Here is a 10637-nt window from a genome sequence, read left to right on the forward strand (position 1 = left end):
AATAATTTTCCCCGCAGCTTTCTTAGCAAGGAAACTGTTACTTAATCACGTAATGTCTGTCACCTTGATCTTCATGAAAAAGCAATGGAATGTTTCAAACTTAATGGGAGATTTCATTTTCTTTTCAAACACTTAAAGAGAGCCTTAATAATAAGGTGAAGTGGTCGCTATTCCATCGTAGCAGAATAATCAAATCAGAGCTAGTTTTCTTTAAAAAGGCGTATAAATTGATGATAAGATTATAACAAAGCATCTAATTGAATGGTTTGGGTTAGATTATTTCAGGTCTGTCATGCGGTATTTACGTATACGGAGAGGTCTTAATCATCTTTGATATGATGCTTATATGGATTCAATCAAAAGTATTTAATTCGAAATTATCTTGTGTTAGAAGAAGCTAAATATGCAGTACAACATCTTGCTCAGTAAAGCTGATTACAATTAATGAACTTGATGACAATTAATTAGGGACTCAAACCGCTCAAATAACTGACGTATCCTTTATTGTTCAAAGCAATTAAGAGACAACTTTAATTTAGTATGTTGGAACAATGATGAAAAACATAAAGCACTGTTATGCGATACTTGCAAAAACAGGAAGACATTTCGGGGAAAAAAAAAGGTATTTCTTTATCGATATCGAAATTCTAAAAAAAAAAACAAAAAAAAAAACAAAACCAAGAATATATTTTCTAACCGGAGTGATAAATTTAGTAAATAATCCTAACCAGTGTTCTCAAAGAAGTTACTGAAAAGAAGAAGCACGAGGCTCGAATCGGTATTAGGAATCTACAATTTGTTTAATCGCAGACCGCCTTTGTGAATCAATTCGCAATTCGTTACCATCCACGGCCAATATCTGATTTACTTCATTTGCGTGTAATAATTAGTTTACTTTAGCCTTTTCAGACTTCTTTTTATTAAATCAAATTATTGCATCGGGGATTATTTTCCTAGTGTCTCGAGATAATAACATCATGTTCATTTAATTGGTACCTTGAGCCGAAGATTGTTTGACGAAGTGATAAAACTTGTACCAGAAATCCGAAGGTAAAGGGCTAATGAAGAACACGGTATCAACGTTACAAATTCGTTATCAAATATTTTCAGATATATCACGCTGTTATCAGGAGCAAGAGTTCTCCCTTTGATTGGAGTCTCCTGTGTACTAGCGGTTGAATCACACAGAGTTTGCAAGATTAAAAATTAATGAGCTGTGAAACATATCCATCTTGTATCGTTCAAGGTCGGCACTTATAACTGTGTCTTTCCTGAACTGCTCCTCTAACAGAAGCTTGGACGCCGGCTTGTCTTCCCTAACAGTTCAAGTTCAACTTTGAAACTCAAAGGTAGCCCTATATAGCCAGAAGAAAAACAAAACAAAACAAAATAATAAACAAACACAAAACCAAAACAAAACAAAAGCAAAAACAAAAACAAAAACAAAAACAAAACCAAAGCCAAAACAAAACAAAACAAAATAATAAACAAACACAAAACCAAAACAAAACAAAAGCAAAAACAAAAACAAAAACAAAAACAAAACCAAAGCCAAAACAAAACAAAACAAAACAAAACAAAACAAAACAAAACAAAAACAAAACAAAACAAAACCAAAACCAAAACCAAAACCAAAACAAAACAAAACAAAAACAACAAAACAAAAACAAAGCAAAAACAAAACAAAACAAAACAAAAACAAAACAAAAACAAGACAAAAACAAAACAAAAACAAAACAAAAACAAAACAAAAACAAAACAAAAACAAAAACAAAACAAAAACAAAACAAAAACAAAACAAAAACAAAACAAAAACAAAACAAAAACAAAACAAAAACAAAACAAAAACAAAACAAAAACAAAACAAAAACAAAATAAAAACAAAACAAAAAGAAAAACAAAACAAAAACAAAACAAAAACAAAAACAAAACAAAAACAAAACAAAAACAAAAACAAAACAAAAACAAAACAAAAACAAAAACAAAACAAAAACAAAACAAAAACAAAACAAAAACAAAACAAAAACAAAACAAAAACAAAACAAAAACAAAACAAAAACAAAACAAAAACAAAACAAAAACAAAACAAAAACAAAAACAAAACAAAAACAAAACAAAAACAAAACAAAAACAAAACAGAAACAAAACAAAAACAAAACAAAAGCAAAACAAAAACAATACAAAACAAAGAAAACACGAAACAAAACAAACTAAAATAAAACAGCCAATATTTGTCCCAATGCGCCAGTTTTGTTTTTTTTCCCAAAAGATACCGGAGAGATTTTCAGAATAATTTGTTTAAATCTACTGGGTGATAAATATTTCTAAAGGCTGGAACGTACTTAAATGTGACAACATATACTGACCTTCGTAAAGAATTGAAAATTAAAAACAAACAAGGAGCTTGTAAGGGACATTCTTGCTCTCAGACCTTTGGATTGCGCGCTCCGATGCTCTACCACTGAGCCACAAAGACTCTATGGTGGGCTCAAAATTCACCATACTTCTTATTCTATTTGTCAAAAGCATGACGCTATCGACATTGCTGATCGTAGCAGTATGCAGGACTCGTGTGATACATGAACTTCTGTGTTCCTCTTGGGGACTCAGAATTTTTCTTTGCCCCACGCTCGTTACAAGACGAGAAACATGTTTCTCTAATTTCCGCTGTTTTACTATAGTAAATGATGAACCAAATACCAGGCCAGCTGACAAAGAGTGAGCTCCTCCACCCGTTATCTTTTACTTGACTGCATACTGACTGACTGTTAACATATACCCTGCTCGAGACAATAGGTAAAGGAAGGCAAAGTTATTATTTTTTTGTTTTTGCAATTGTCATCGATTCTTTCTTTTTACATCATCTATGTAACAAGTTGCGAGACATGAGAGCACGTGCACGCCTGTTGCATAATGTTCTAAGACTTCTAAGTTGTGGTCATGTATCGACTGAATAAACTTCTCTTCAAACCCCAACTCGTATCGTTTTCTTGTTACAATCTACTAAGCAAATCATTCTTTGTGAAAATTCCACTTACTTTTATATGTAATTGATAATTTCAAGTGTCTTTGTTCTTGCCTCCCCATCTCTGTGAAATCGTTTCGAAAGTGTAAGTTTATATCTACAGGATGTGACGTGTATCACCTCGTCGTTACGATATTGGATATTTTCTTGTGATTGGGACAACATTATTCACGTCTTCCTATTTACCTCTCTTCCATTTATACCGTTCGCCACCTAGCGGATCTTTTTCCAAAATCTGCAGATGCCTTCAGCTGGTGTGAACCTTACATGATCAAGACTAGATTCCATTATTCGGCATCCAAGGTGGTTAATATTTCGTTGCACAAGCTTAAATGCTGTATTGGGTTTCTGCTAGCTTGCCTTAATCTCCACGCGGTCTCGCCATTTATTTGTAAAATCAAATGTTGCATTAACATTTTGGGCTTGTGCCGCTATCATAACGAGCAGCGCAGAAGCATAGTCAACAAAGTTCGCTATATTGACAATGGTTGGAGGGATCTGAGGGTTTCAAAGGTATTCAGTTAAAAGAGCTTCAACTCACTAACACTTTATGTGCGATCGGGGGATTAAACGAGCGCTGAAAAGAGTTCTCGATGACATGAAGATTGTTAGTCGATCGGGAGTCAATGAGCCTTACCTATGAAAAAAAAACCGTCATGAGCATGACAGCGGCAAGTCGAAGATCTGCAGTAGATGCTTCTCGCAGGAATTCTCAGAAACAGTGAATAATTTTATAATTGTGTGGTTTCCGGTATTGTCCTTGTTAAATTTGACTAGCGTATTTTTATTCGTCTCTTGGCTTAAGAAATCGACTCGGTCGCTCAGAGTGCGCGCTTCGATTAAGAACTTTTAGACACTGAAGTGCCTCTTGGTTGTTAACAAGGTTATAGAATTGAAACAGATTTTGTTACAGGGAAGATTGATTAATTGTTCACCCAACCTGAAAATTTGGAAGGTATGCAGTCTTTCAGAAAAATCGCCGCCTGATATCACCTTCCCCCGAATCCCTTACGGTTTCAAAATGGCGGACAATCGTGAAACCTTCCTCAACGTCTGTTGTGACTCATCTTGGTTCAGGGGGCCGTTTCTCGAAAGTCCCGGTAACTTAACGGGCCCGTAAAGATGGGGATTTCAAAAGTTTTGAGAATGATACAATAAAACTATCAGCTAGAGAAACAAAAAGGACTGGTTTATGTGCCAGAACCCGATTTCCTATCCCTTAACTTTTGATTTTGAAACATGACTTCGGGCCCGTTAAGTTACCGGGACTTTCGAGAAACGGGCCCCAGAACCGACACTGGCCAGGGGCAGGCAGTGTGCGCACTCCGATCGCATTGCATTGAGGTAGCGTTACTTAGAATATGGCGGTAAAAGCGGCAGAAATTGGCTGATTTTGACCGAACATTCCGTGAAAGTTAGGCCGTTTCTTTATCCTTTCACTATAGGTAAATATAATTTGATATAATCTGATTGTGTAGAAGTATTTTCCGTACGTATTTGTAGCGTATTCTATCGGTCTCAAGGACAAACGCAAGCACTGTTTTTTAGTATGTAATTCGAGACCGGTTTTCGAGAAGGTCAAATTCGTTGTACGTCGTAGTTTGAAGCCGTTCAAAGATTTGTATGGCCACTTTGATCCTTCTTCAACAGCTCTGACCAAACGCGCCCAAACGCACTCCAACGGTACAAATGTTTCATGCATTTTAAGCGATAATGTTTGAGACCCTTTTATACAGCGAAAGGGCCCATTGTTGCGTTTAGGGTGTTGCGTTACATAGCGTTACTACTGCAAGGACTTTTGCTATGTTGTTTTCAATCGTGTTGTAAATCTACTTTCCTAGGTGAAGGAAAACGAACTAATTGTGAGTGTTATGCGATAAGTCTTCCATCTTGATCATTGAATGAAAAACAGTTTAGAGCAATGAAAAGAGTCACTTCTTGGTGCGTGAAAACCTCTACCTTGCGCGAGGCGACACGCCGGAAAGCCACAAAGCAAAAGGCAGTCGACCGTTAAAAGGTGCTGATAGGCCTGTGTCTCTCATACAATTCGCTAGCGCCTTTAAATCTTCAACCCTCAAAGTTTAGTTCATATTAGGATATCTCTTGATGACTTTCCTTTGCGATGTGATAATAAAGGTCAATTATGAGGTGTCATTTACCCATCTGTATGTTCTTGAGGTTTGGCAAAGCCGGATGAAATTGTGTTACAAGAGGCAATTTACTTCCGTGTGCGCGCTATTTTCTTTGTTTTAAAGTATGCTTCTCTCCTGCAGAAATAACTCCAGAGATACGTTTCCCAGAACATTCATCTAGGTTTCATCTATTCTCGAAGGGTATTTTGAAACTCTGTACGTTTTTACTAAATGTGGAGCGAGAAAAATTCGTCCATAGGAGGTGTGAAGTTTCTCCTCTTACAAATCTCGTCATTGCGCTTGATGGAGAAAGCTTGTGTATTATAAGATCTCTGTCTCTTAATATGCGTTTGCCTGTTAAGGGTCAATTCCCTGTTTAATAACTCGCGTCTAGGAATATAATTTCTGACTTTGACTGTAACTGTTGCCATTTTTGTCGAGGTTCTTAGGGAGATTGCAGTTTCGAATCTTTCTTTAATAACATCAGTTGCCTCCTAAGAACGAATTCGTCACATAGTAATGACGGGAGTCGCGCAGGCCCGTCAAACGTTTTAACTTCGAAAGGACGGCAACAGACAGTGAATCCCCATTACAATCCACGTATGTTCACGCTACCTTGTTGTTGTGTCGATCACATGACCCGAGGAGGTAACGACACGTGGAGCGAGGAGCGAGGGATGTCGATTGAATTCGTTTGTTGTCAGTTATCTTATATGTGATTAAAGAGACAGTTACGGACAGAATACAACACTTGCTACCGCCAAAGAAATTCATTCGAACGCGTTAAGATATTTGTTTCACAACCATCATGCAAGCAATCATAGTGAGCACATCGCCTGGACACTGGCCATCTTTGGACGAATCTGTCTCACATTTGCATTTGAACGAAAAAGCTACGTCGTCAAACGTTCTCGAATGTGCGTTTTACCCTCAATATATCTAATACATTCTCTGCAGAAGAATGCGTAAGTTGCATCCAAACGGAAACAGATTTTCAACGTCGTGGTTTCCGTTCTCAGAGCATGAAGAATTTGGTGATTTCACGTTGTTGATTTGCAGAGCACAGTTTACAAAATTTGAAAACGTACACGCTGTGCTATTGTTCTCTTCGTTAGGTCTCTTGTTTCACCACGGCAGCCCAAGCGTACTGTGTGTGGTTTTGTGGTCTAAAGTTCATTAACGGCAATAACTAACATAGTGTGGGCCGTTAAAAAAGGGAAAATTATAAAAAAAAGAATTAAAAGGATAATAATAGCGAGGAATAAAACGTGTGAAGCCTCCTTACCTTTTTTCCGTAGCCGCTTTGTTGCCAACGATCGTTTTAACGCTGTTTTGGCTACTTTTTTTCTAACGCGTGTGATATCACCAGTCAACTGTATAATAGGAAAAAATTATAAAAAAAAATTGAGAAAAAAATTAAAAAGGATGATGAAAGCGAGAAATATATCGTATGAAGTCTCCTTACCTTTTTTCCGTATCTGCTTTGTCGTTTACGATCCTTTTAACACTGTTCTGGCGACTTTCTTTGTAACGTGTGTGGTGCTATCGGTCAACTGTGTATAAAAAAGTTCAAGGCAGGAAACTTAAACCGGTCCCGAACACCAACTGTCGCCACTCGAAGGCCGATAAATTTCACAAAAGTCGACCGATCAAATCTGCCTACCCTTTAAATGCGCTAAAAGTGGATGTAATCCTCTCAAAATCAAATACGAGATTTTAGCTCCTAAAGGTTTGTAAACAACTAGCGCCACACCAAGAGATTATCTCGCTTCCTGAATCCGCGAACCAATGGGAAGACGAGACCTCATGGCGTCAATACATCAAAATTTTCCCGGGAAAAGTATCGCATGGCAGTCACCTGTTTTTATCTAGCTCTGTTGAACGTTGAGTAATGGGCAAAATTGGCAAATAAAAAAACCAGGCAAAAAAGGTGAAGCTGCAGAAACTGCTGAAAAGCAAAACAGCGAATCGACAGACAGCTTAAGTGAGAAAGAATGAATATATGAAGTTCATATATTTTTTTTGCATCATACGTATCTAATACCGCAGTTCAAAATATATGAACTTCATAAATTTATTCTTTCTCATTTATCACTTTCACGGGTTTATTACGAACCAACTTAACGGCCTGCTCCCAGTTGGCTTGTTAGCTCAATTGGTAGAGCGCTGCACTACTATCGCAGAGGTCAGTGGTTCGAGTCCCGTACAGGCCTGATTTTTTTCAGGTCTGATTTTCGCTATTGCATAAATAGCGCTATCTACTGCGAGGATCGTGCATCATACGTATCTAATACCGCAGTTCAAAATATATGAACTTCATATATTTATTCTTTCTCATTTATCACTTTCACGGGTTTATTACGAACCAACTTAACGGCCTTCTCCCAGTTGGCTTGTTAGCTCAATTGGTAGAGCGCTGCACTAGTATCGCAGAGGTCAGTGGTTCGAGTCCCGTACAGGCCTGATTTTTTTCAGGTCTGATTTTCGCTATTGCATAAATAGCGCTATCTACTGCGAGCATCGTGCATCATACGAAGACGGCTTAAGTAATACCCTTATCGCTGAAACGAGTTCCCTCGGGTAGCTTTATTCATGATTTCATTCGATTTGAGGCGGTTGCCTACATTTTCTATCAAAGCCGGTACTTGCTTATTGAAAGGAAACTTCAGTGGCAAGATTTCCATGTAACCCCATACATAAATTATGCATAGAGTGTTGCAAAGAAACCTTTATATTTAGTGAGGTTATATGGAAATCTTTCTAACTTCGTTTTTAACCTTAGATTTAATGGCGACTTCTTTGTTAGTAATTTGGATGCCAGCATGAAGAGGAGTGCCAGGAGTGTTTTTTTTTTTTTTTTCTTTTCCCAGGGACTCATCTCTAATTTTGATTTCTGTCTTTTATCCATGAGAAAAGACTTTCCACCAGCGGAGAACTTTCACGTGTGTTTTTGTCAAGTGCGCGATGTAAATGAAATATGCAAATAACATGAAATTGCCGCGAATATAGGGGGTTCGACCATCTCCGAGATTATGACACCCTCCTGATTTATTAACTTTTATTTGAGAATACGTTTTCTGAAATAAGTCGGACGAAATTTTCGACCTCTTTAACCTTAAACTTACTTCCCACCTTCAGAAACCGAAAAGATAGTTTTTTCTTCGTGTTGGAGTAGATTGAAGTGAGACATTTTACTTAACGTTTGCAAAAAGAAAAATTTTAAAATCTTAAAAAGCGTTCGACTCATTTAGGAAAACGTATTTTCAAATAAAAGTTGATAAATCAGAAGTGTCACAATGTCGTAAATGGGCGAACCCCTTGGGGAATATTCACGGCAATTTCATGTCATTTGCATATTTCGTTTACAGCGCGCACTTGACAAAATTTACACATGAAAGTTCTCTGCTAGAGGAAAGTCTTTTCTCATGGATAAAAAAAAAAAAAAAAAAAAACATAAATAAAAATCAGAGAGGAGTTCTTGGGCAAAGGAAAAAAGTTCAGGCCCACAGAAGAGAGAAATAGCACCATTTTGTCAAGAAAAAACAGTCCTTGCACTCCCTCCACGTTCACGCTGGCACCAAATTGCGAACAAAGAAGGCGCCATCAAATCTACATTTGTCGTTCATAAGGTTAAAGAGGAAGTTCCCTTTCAATAAGCAAGTACCGGCCTTGATACCAAAACATAGGCAGTCGCCTCGAATCTTATGACATCATGAATAAACCTTCCTGAAGGAACTCATTTCAGCGATAAGGGTATCTGTCGATTCGCTGTTTTGCTTTTCGGAAGTTTCTTCAGCTTTTTTTTTTTCGGCCGTGGGGTTTTCCTCTTCTAACTTTGTCCATTACTTAACGTTCAACAGAGCGAGATAAAAAACGTGACTGTTAGGCGATACTTTTCCCGGGAAATTCTTGATCCGCTGTCATTGACCCTAGAAAGTCCCATCTTCCCATTGGTTCACGGTTTTAGGAGGCGAGGTGATCCCCTGGTGCGGCGCTAGTTGTTTACAAACCTTTAGCAGCTAAAATATCGCATTTGACTTTAAGAGGAACACATCCACTTTGGGCGAAGTTAAGGGGTATATAGATTTAACGGCCTCCCGGTTTGCTCAATGGATAGAGCGCTGGACTGATGTGCGGGAGGTCGAGGTTTCGAACCCCGGCTGGACCAACACTCAAGGTCTTAAAATAATTGAGAAGAATATGCTGCCTTTCTATAACATCAAGAAATGGTTTAGATATCCTAGTCTTCTCGGATAGGGACGAATAAATGGAGGTCCCGTCTCCTGCAGGGTTAGGGGTAGGAGACGTCAATTTCCCACGCACGAGATTACTGTGTGATGGATGTCCTCCCCCTGGGGTGGGATGGGTGGGTTGTTGTCTTACGTGTCCAGTACATGAGCCTCTGGCTCGGGCAATATAGGTAACCATACTCCAAGTTAAGACATTAAACTTTGATTATTTTTACTATTAACTGATTTTCGTGAAATTTTTCCAAAACATTCCAGGGCGTCCATTTACGCAACATGTTTCGCATATTTACGCAACATGTTTCGCATATTTTACGCTGCTCCAACTTTAGATGCGGATATCTAGACAACCAATCAGAATATCAGAAAAGCCTGACACACTTTTGTTAATCGATGCCTTGTGAATAAGACGGTACAGCCATTTTCCTCAAGCTGCGGGATCCAATACCCGATGAATTCAATAGAAGGACCCTCGGTCGTTTCACGCCTTACCGGCTCCTGACCCTCCCTAAATAGAAACAACGCCTAAATTATGTTTTTATCGTAAGCTGCGTTTATTGAGCTTTCTTTTAATGAATAGTTTGTTAGGGTTTTCTCGAAACTAGCGCGCGTGCGAATTATTTTCCCGAAAGACACTCGCGAAGGTGGGAAGTAACCTGGCTTAAAGCGGAACCAATCAAATAAAACTCTGAAAGACCTTTTTTCAGAGATCGTTTATTGTTAATTGATTTCCGGTTGAATTTCGCGATAAGGTAACAGACAAATTTGGACATGGAAAACTACTGGGCAGTATTATATATCTGAAACGTGAGAGATAAGAGCGGGAGAGTAGTACAGTGTGAGAGAGAGGGAGAGCAAGTTGATTAAAATAAATTGTGTAGTTTCGGAACGCAGCAGACTCGTTAATCTCATTCCCGACATCTTCAAGTAATTTTTAATTAATCCAAGTTAATCTCCCGAAATCAAAGTTATCAATATTTATGAGTGAGTTTCAGTACATTCAGGGGTCAATTATGGCATAAAATACTAGGCCTTTTTTATCGTTTCTTCTGATGCCTTTTCTCTGTGGAACCTGTATTAAGCGGTCATCTCAACATTTCCCGTCGGTGACCGCTTTAGTAATACAAGTTTAACTGCACTTCAGTCTGTTCTAACTGAATGCTTGGAAAAGGCTTCAAGAATGCTAATGCCCCAGCGTGTGCCCTCAGCGATTGTTCGCTTCCTCCGACAATT

At 38.1% G+C, this 10637-nt stretch overlaps 1 non-coding gene across 1 annotated transcript; it reads left to right on the forward strand.

The window, feature by feature from the left end:
• Nucleotides 1-7297: 7297 nt before the first annotated feature.
• On the forward strand, nucleotides 7298-7370 carry Trnas-acu (transfer RNA serine (anticodon ACU)). The gene has a single exon. It is a non-coding gene; the product is annotated as a tRNA-Ser (tRNA).
• Nucleotides 7371-10637: the final 3267 nt, after the last annotated feature.

This window comes from Stylophora pistillata, chromosome 9 (assembly GCF_964205215.1).
Source record: "Stylophora pistillata chromosome 9, jaStyPist1.2, whole genome shotgun sequence".
Lineage (NCBI taxonomy): Eukaryota > Metazoa > Cnidaria > Anthozoa > Scleractinia > Pocilloporidae > Stylophora > Stylophora pistillata.